Consider the following 9129-nt stretch of genomic DNA (forward strand, 5'->3'; position numbering starts at 1 on the left):
TGGCTCGTTGCTGACCGGTCTGGGCACTGACAAGCTGCTTGTGCGGCGAAGTGTAGCTTGCTTGTGCATGGTTGTCCTGTAGCCCAAAACCGCAACCTTGTGCTCACGTTGGACGTGAGCGATCTTTGTGCCCAACTGGTGGATGGCGGGTGGTGCTGGGTCCTGGTTGTCAGCGGCTGGGCAATATCCACGAGGGTGTGACGTTGCCCAGATCGAGCGCGCTCCTGCTGGCACACAGGGAGTGCACTGCGAGTCGCCGGCGGACGGCCCCCAGCCGCCTCTCTGACAGCAAGTGCAGCGATAGCAACTTGGGCCCTGTTATACTGGTTCCGGATTGCTGAGGGAGGCCTGGTGAGACTGCTAGGGATCGGTGAGTGGGGACTTAAATTGCTGGCCGGCGGATGAGGGACATATTTAGACGTTATCGCTGCACACAGAGGGCCTTGTTACTCTGTCCTGTCTGGCACCAGAAGATAGACTGGGGAGTTCCCATGCCCACTATTAACTGCTGCGATCTACTAACGACTCAGGGGTTGGCCTTTCCCCCTATGGTTTTCTCCTGTTTGTATCCCTGCTGTGCTACCCGTGTAGGCTTTTATTAAGCAGAGGACTCTTGCCTGGACCTGAAGATTGAGCTGATTGATTTGTGGACCCTTGCTAACGTGGGCAGAGTACTACGAGACTGGGAACCTTGTAGCAGCTGTTGTGGGGCTTGAACATTTAAAGACTATGGGCAAGATGGACAAATCACAGTCCAAGCTGCAGTTTGAGCAGCGCAAGTAGAGACAGAGGGATATAGGCGCTGACAAGTCTCCCAATGTGCAGAGTGATAACACCAAGGAGTCTGAAGGTGACATCTGTCAAATTTTGAGGGCAAGGCAGAAAAGCTTGTCTACGATAAATGGCAAAAGTGACTCTCTGGCCTACCGGATGGTCCGCATGTCTGAGCATAGTGAGCGCCTAAATATGGCGGAGAGACTGGTGTTCGAAGCTGAAGACGCTGAGATGGAAACAATTAATGCCCAGAAACAGATGGGGAAGCTCATTACAGTCCTGCAGGACAAGGGAGAGGATTTGGAGGCTAGATCAAGGAGATGTAATATCCGCATCACAGGCCTTCCTGATTCTCCAGCAATGGGCAATATGGAGGCGTTAGTCGAGCAGCTCTTGGTGACACTCCTGGGTCGCGACACATTTTCAGCCATATTTGTCGTCGAGTGTGCCCAAGGCTCCCTGGGTCCTAGGAAACCGCCTGGTGCTCCCCCACATCCTGTTATTGCTAAATTATTGAACTAAAGGGACAGGGATGCTGCGTTGAGGCAAGCTAGAGAGAGAGACTCGATATACAATTTGAGGGTTCCTCGATCTTGCTTTTCCCGGACTTCACCATGAGTGTGCATGAGGAAAGGCAACAGTTTGCTCCCTTGAAGAGTTGCCTATGGGAGCATAATTGAGGGTCATCGTGGATGGCGGATCAAAGATTTTCACTGACCCACAGTCACTGCAGAAGGCCAACAAGGAGTACATCAAGACTGATGGGCGGAGAAGAGACACTGAGGAGCTGGCCGGGGCGTTTGGGTTGATCTGGAGGGGCAAGTATAACACGGTTGTCCTCTGGTTTTCTTACATTTCTCTGAACAGGTATGAAACATATGAACTGTTGTTTGAAGTGCACTGGAGGTGATTCATGGATGTCTGCTGCCCAGAGTTTGAGGGGATAACTTCATATGCTTGTTTGGGGATGCGGTCTGCGTTGATTGAGATCGACATTGAGACTTTAGATCTGCTGCAGCTTGCGGATGGTCCTCTTTGGCAGGAAGGCCTCTGAGTTGGCGGCAGTGAGACTAACTCAACTCTAAGGGGATCCAGTTAACTGTTGCTCGATGGATGTATAAACAGTGTTCAAATGGCCACGTCTTATTTCTGACTTTGTGGATTTCCAAACGGTGAGCTGGTAACAGTGTGCATACAGTACTTACATAATTCTCGAGCAATGCCCTATTATATGAGAGAGGGGTGGAGACGCATGGATCCTATAGATAGTGCAGATCCAGTTAATGTAGCTTGAAATGACGCAGAGCCAGGGCAATAGAACTCGCTTCCTCACATGGAACATTTGGGGCCTTAATGATTTTAGAAAGACGCGAAAGGTGATAGCTCATCTTACTAGGCACGAGATTGATATCGCCTTATTACAGGAGACCCATTTGCCCATAGATAGTAAAATGCTTACACTTAGGCGTTTACATGGTCCCTTTCATGTGGCGGGGTTCACTACGCATGCCATGGGGGTGCTCACCTGGGTCAACCACAGATCAGGGATACATTTGGAGGCGCTTGAGGCAGACCCAAGGGGGCAGGTTTGTGATCTCTAGCTGTCTAGGGCAGGGAGCTGACCTACTTATAGTTAAGATCAATGGACCTAACTACGATAATCAGCAATTCTATCACAACTTGTTTTGGGGTCTGGAAGGGGAGTCCTCTCTACCGCAAATATGGGGTGGGGATCTCAACTGCGTGCAGCACCCGGCATTAGACCGATCCTGGGGCCCTGCTCGTTGCCCTTCAGCTGCGGATAGTGATTACTGATGTGGCAACACAGTTGAATATGCTGGATCAATCAATCAATCATGGTATTTGTAAAGCGCGCTACTTACCTGTGAGGAATGCAAAATCAACAATTGGACAGAATGCAGAACAATGTCATACATTCACCCCAGTACAGAGATCTGGGCCTAAATCCATCGTTTTTTTGCTCACCATGCCATTCCAGTTTGAACCCAGCCATATGCAAATCAGTCTTGACCCTGTACCCCATGGGAACAGTCCAGCCCGAACTGCCAAGCCAGGTCCTCCCTGGACTGGAAACAAGCATCCTAGGACCGGTTTCGGGCTTTCAGCCCTCGTCAGCCAGGATAGCTTGATTCCAGTGGCATGGAGAGCAAGGGACTCACGTCTGAGCATACCCTTCCCACTCGGGGTGACAAATGCAAAATCAACAATTGATGGACAGAATGCAGAACAATGTCAAACATTCACCCCAGTACAGAGATCTGGGCCTAAATCCATCGTTTTTTTGCTCACCATGCCATTCCAGTTTGAACCCAGCCATATGCAAATCAGTCTTGACCCTGTACCCCATGGGAACAGTCCAGCCCGAACTGCCAAGCCAGGTCCTCCCTGGACTGGAAACAAGCATCCTAGGACCGGTTTCGGGCTTTCAGCCCTCGTCAGCCAGGATAGCTTGATTCCAGTGGCATGGAGAGCAAGGGACTCACGTCTGAGCATACCCTTCCCACTCGGGGTGACAAATGCAAAATCAACAATTGATGGACAGAATGCAGAACAATGTCATACATTCACCCCAGTACAGAGATCTGGGCCTAAATCCATCGTTTTTTTGCTCACCATGCCATTCCAGTTTGAACCCAGCCATATGCAAATCAGTCTTGACCCTGTACCCCATGGGAACAGTCCAGCCCGAACTGCCAAGCCAGGTCCTCCCTGGACTGGAAACAAGCATCCTAGGACCGGTTTCGGGCTTTCAGCCCTCGTCAGCCAGGATAGCTTGATTCCAGTGGCATGGAGAGCAAGGGACTCACGTCTGAGCATACCCTTCCCACTCGGGGTGACAAATGCAAAATCAACAATTGATGGACAGAATGCAGAACAATGTCATACATTCACCCCAGTACAGAGATCTGGGCCTAAATCCATCGTTTTTTTGCTCACCATGCCATTCCAGTTTGAACCCAGCCATATGCAAATCAGTCTTGACCCTGTACCCCATGGGAACAGTCCAGCCCGAACTGCCAAGCCAGGTCCTCCCTGGACTGGAAACAAGCATCCTAGGACCGGTTTCGGGCTTTCAGCCCTCGTCAGCCAGGATAGCTTGATTCCAGTGGCATGGAGAGCAAGGGACTCACGTCTGAGCATACCCTTCCCACTCGGGGTGACAAATGCAAAATCAACAATTGATGGACAGAATGCAGAACAATGTCATACATTCACCCCAGTACAGAGATCTGGGCCTAAATCCATCGTTTTTTTGCTCACCATGCCATTCCAGTTTGAACCCAGCCATATGCAAATCAGTCTTGACCCTGTACCCCATGGGAACAGTCCAGCCCGAACTGCCAAGCCAGGTCCTCCCTGGACTGGAAACAAGCATCCTAGGACCGGTTTCGGGCTTTCAGCCCTCGTCAGCCAGGATAGCTTGATTCCAGTGGCATGGAGAGCAAGGGACTCACGTCTGAGCATACCCTTCCCACTCGGGGTGACAAATGCAAAATCAACAATTGATGGACAGAATGCAGAACAATGTCATACATTCACCCCAGTACAGAGATCTGGGCCTAAATCCATCGTTTTTTTGCTCACCATGCCATTCCAGTTTGAACCCAGCCATATGCAAATCAGTCTTGACCCTGTACCCCATGGGAACAGTCCAGCCCGAACTGCCAAGCCAGGTCCTCCCTGGACTGGAAACAAGCAACCTAGGACCGGTTTCGGGCTTTCAGCCCTCGTCAGCCAGGATAGTTTGATTCCAGTGGCATGGAGAGCAAGGGACTCACGTCTGAGCATACCCTTCCCACTCGGGGTGACAAATGCAAAATCAACAATTGATGGACAGAATGCAGAACAATGTCATACATTCACCCCAGTACAGAGATCTGGGCCTAAATCCATCGTTTTTTTGCTCACCATGCCATTCCAGTTTGAACCCAGCCATATGCAAATCAGTCTTGACCCTGTACCCCATGGGAACAGTCCAGCCCGAACTGCCAAGCCAGGTCCTCCCTGGACTGGAAACAAGCATCCTAGGACCGGTTTCGGGCTTTCAGCCCTCGTCAGCCAGGATAGCTTGATTCCAGTGGCATGGAGAGCAAGGGACTCACGTCTGAGCATACCCTTCCCACTCGGGGTGACAAATGCAAAATCAACAATTGATGGACAGAATGCAGAACAATGTCATACATTCACCCCAGTACAGAGATCTGGGCCTAAATCCATCGTTTTTTTGCTCACCATGCCATTCCAGTTTGAACCCAGCCATATGCAAATCAGTCTTGACCCTGTACCCCATGGGAACAGTCCAGCCCGAACTGCCAAGCCAGGTCCTCCCTGGACTGGAAACAAGCATCCTAGGACCGGTTTCGGGCTTTCAGCCCTCGTCAGCCAGGATAGCTTGATTCCAGTGGCATGGAGAGCAAGGGACTCACGTCTGAGCATACCCTTCCCACTCGGGGTGACAAATGCAAAATCAACAATTGATGGACAGAATGCAGAACAATGTCATACATTCACCCCAGTACAGAGATCTGGGCCTAAATCCATCGTTTTTTTGCTCACCATGCCATTCCAGTTTGAACCCAGCCATATGCAAATCAGTCTTGACCCTGTGCCCCATGGGAACAGTCCAGCCCGAACTGACAAGCCAGGTCCTCCCTGGACTGGAAACAAGCATCCTAGGACCGGTTTCGGGCTTTCAGCCCTCGTCAGCCAGGATAGCTTGATTCCAGTGGCATGGAGAGCAAGGGACTCACGTCTGAGCATACCCTTCCCACTCGGGGTGACAAATGCAAAATCAACAATTGATGGACAGAATGCAGAACAATGTCATACATTCACCCCAGTACAGAGATCTGGGCCTAAATCCATCGTTTTTTTGCTCACCATGCCATTCCAGTTTGAACCCAGCCATATGCAAATCAGTCTTGACCCTGTACCCCATGGGAACAGTCCAGCCCGAACTGCCAAGCCAGGTCCTCCCTGGACTGGAAACAAGCATCCTAGGACCGGTTTTGGGCTTTCAGCCCTCGTCAGCCAGGATAGCTTGATTCCAGTGGCATGGAGAGCAAGGGACTCACGTCTGAGCATACCTTTCCCACTCGGGGTGACAAATGCAAAATCAACAATTGATGGACAGAATGCAGAACAATGTCATACATTCACCCCAGTACAGAGATCTGGGCCTAAATCCATTGTTTTTTTGCTCACCATGCCATTCCAGTTTGAACCCAGCCATATGCAAATCAGTCTTGACCCTGTACCCCATGGGAACAGTCCAGCCCGAACTGCCAAGCCAGGTCCTCCCTGGACTGGAAACAAGCATCCTAGGACCGGTTTCGGGCTTTCAGCCCTCGTCAGCCAGGATAGCTTGATTCCAGTGGCATGGAGAGCAAGGGACTCACGTCTGAGCATACCCTTCCCACTCGGGGTGACAAATGCAAAATCAACAATTGATGGACAGAATGCAGAACAATGTCATACATTCACCCCAGTACAGAGATCTGGGCCTAAATCCATCGTTTTTTTGCTCACCATGCCATTCCAGTTTGAACCCAGCCATATGCAAATCAGTCTTGACCCTGTACCCCATGGGAACAGTCCAGCCCGAACTGCCAAGCCAGGTCCTCCCTGGACTGGAAACAAGCATCTTAGGACCGGTTTCGGGCTTTCAGCCCTCGTCAGCCAGGATAGCTTGATTCCAGTGGCATGGAGAGCAAGGGACTCACGTCTGAGCATACCCTTCCCACTCGGGGTGACAAATGCAAAATCAACAATTGATGGACAGAATGCAGAACAATGTCATACATTCACCCCAGTACAGAGATCTGGGCCTAAATCCATCGTTTTTTTGCTCACCATGCCATTCCAGTTTGAACCCAGCCATATGCAAATCAGTCTTGACCCTGTACCCCATGGGAACAGTCCAGCCCGAACTGCCAAGCCAGGTCCTCCCTGGACTGGAAACAAGCATCCTAGGACCGGTTTCGGGCTTTCAGCCCTCGTCAGCCAGGCTAACTTGATTCCAGTGGCATGGAGAGCAAGGGACTCACGTCTGAGCATACCCTTCCCACTCGGGGTGACAAATGCAAAATCAACAATTGATGGACAGAATGCAGAACAATGTCATACATTCACCCCAGTACAGAGATCTGGGCCTAAATCCATCGTTTTTTTGCTCACCATGCCATTCCAGTTTGAACCCAGCCATATGCAAATCAGTCTTGACCCTGTACCCCATGGGAACAGTCCAGCCCGAACTGCCAAGCCAGGTCCTCCCTGGACTGGAAACAAGCATTCTAGGACCGGTTTCGGGCTTTCAGCCCTCGTCAGCCAGGATAGCTTGATTCCAGTGGCATGGAGAGCAAGGGACTCACGTCTGAGCATACCCTTCCCACTCGGGGTGACAAATGCAAAATCAACAATTGATGGACAGAATGCAGAACAATGTCATACATTCACCCCAGTACAGAGATCTGGGCCTAAATCCATCGTTTTTTTTTTTTTTTCTCTCTGGGATGGGTATTCCCAGACGTGGGACCCGTGCTCACTACGCCACTGGAGTCAAGCAATCCTGGCTGATGATAGCCAGAAACCGGTCCTATGATGCTTGATTCCGGTCCAGGGAAGACATGGCTTGGCAGTTCGGGCTGGACTGTTCCCATGAGGCACAGGGTCAAGACTGATTTGCATATGGCCATGTCTGAACTGGGGTGGTGTAGTGGGCAAAAGAACGATGGATTTAACCCAGATCTCTTGACTGGGGGAGAATGTATGCATTGTCAGCATTCCGTCCATCATTTGTTTGTTGTAACGCATTTCGCCCTAAGTGGGATGGGTATTCCCAGACGTGGGACCCGTGCTCACTACGCCACTGGAGTCAAGCTATGCTGGCTGATGACGGCTGATAGCCAGAAACCGGTCCTAGGATGCTTGATTCCGGTCCAGGGAAGACATGGCTTGGCAGTTCGGGCTGGACTGTTCCGATGAGGCACAGGGTCAAGACTGATTTGCATATGGCCATGTCTGAACTGGGGTGGTGTAGTGGGCAAAAGAACGATGGATTTAACCCAGATCTCTTGACTGGGGGAGAATGTATGCATTGTCAGCATTCCGTCCATCATTTGTTTGTTGTAACGCTTTTCGCCCTAAGTGGGATGGGTATTCCCAGACGTGGGACCCGTGCTCACTACGCCACTGGAGTCAAGCTATCCTGGCTGATGACGGCTGATATCCAGAAACCGGTCCTAGGATGCTTGATTCGGGTCCAGGGAAGACATGGCTTGGCAGTTCGGGCTGGACTATTCCCATGAGGCACAGGGTCAAGACTGATTTGCATATGGCCATGTCTGAACTGGGGTGGTGTAGTGGGCAAAAGAACGATGGATTTAACCCAGATCTCTTGACTGGGGGAGAATGTATGCATTGTCAGCATTCCGTCCATCATTTGTTTGTTGTAACACTTACCTGTGAGGGTCTCAAGGCGCTGAGTGGTGGGGGGGGGGGAGTAGCGCTCGAAGAGCCAGGTCTTGAGGAGTCTTCTGAAGGCGAGTAAGTCTTTGGTCTGCCGTAGCTGGGTGGGTAGGGTGTTCCAGGTCTTGGCGGCGAGGTAGGAGAAGGATCTGCCGCCGGAGGTTGTTCGTTGGATGCGGGGGACGCGGCGAGTGCGAGGCTGGCAGAGCGGAGCTGGCGGGTGGGGCTGTGGAAGCTTAGTCTGCTGTTCAGGTAGGCTGGTCCGGTGTCGTGGAGTGCTTTGTGTGCGTGGGTGAGGAGTTTGAAGGTGATCCTCTTCTCGACGGGGAGCCAGTGCAGGTTTGTCAGGTGGGGGGTAATGTGGCTGCGGCGGAGGACGTTGACATTAAGTCGCGCGTAGGCATTTTGAATGTCTGGCAGACATTCTCACCGGCTGCCGGGGGCTTTATCCACTACTCAGCCCTGCATGACCTCCATACCAGAATGGATTATTGGTTGGTCACTAGACCTTTGTATCCTCAGATTTGCACCTGGTTGACTCACCCCCACTCATTTTCAGATCACTCTCCAATAATGCTGGACATAGAGAGACCTCAGAAGAGGCCTGCTCCCTTCACATGGCAGTTTCCGCCATACTCGTTGTTAGACAGTGTATTCAAATCCGAGATGGCTGCGGACATAGAGAGCTTCTTTGAAACAAATATTGGCTCAGTTCGCCAGTTTTCTACGGTATGGGAGACTTTAAAAGTCTATATACAGGGGATAGCCATGTCCAAGCATTCTGGGGTCCTCTGTTCTCTTAGAGGGAGACTGGCTGTGAGAAAGTGCCCTCTTTCTGCATGGTTGTCCCCACTTTTTCTGAATAGA

Source organism: Triturus cristatus, chromosome 1_1, assembly GCF_964204655.1.
Source record: "Triturus cristatus chromosome 1_1, aTriCri1.1, whole genome shotgun sequence".
In the NCBI taxonomy this organism is placed as follows: Eukaryota; Metazoa; Chordata; class Amphibia; order Caudata; family Salamandridae; genus Triturus; species Triturus cristatus.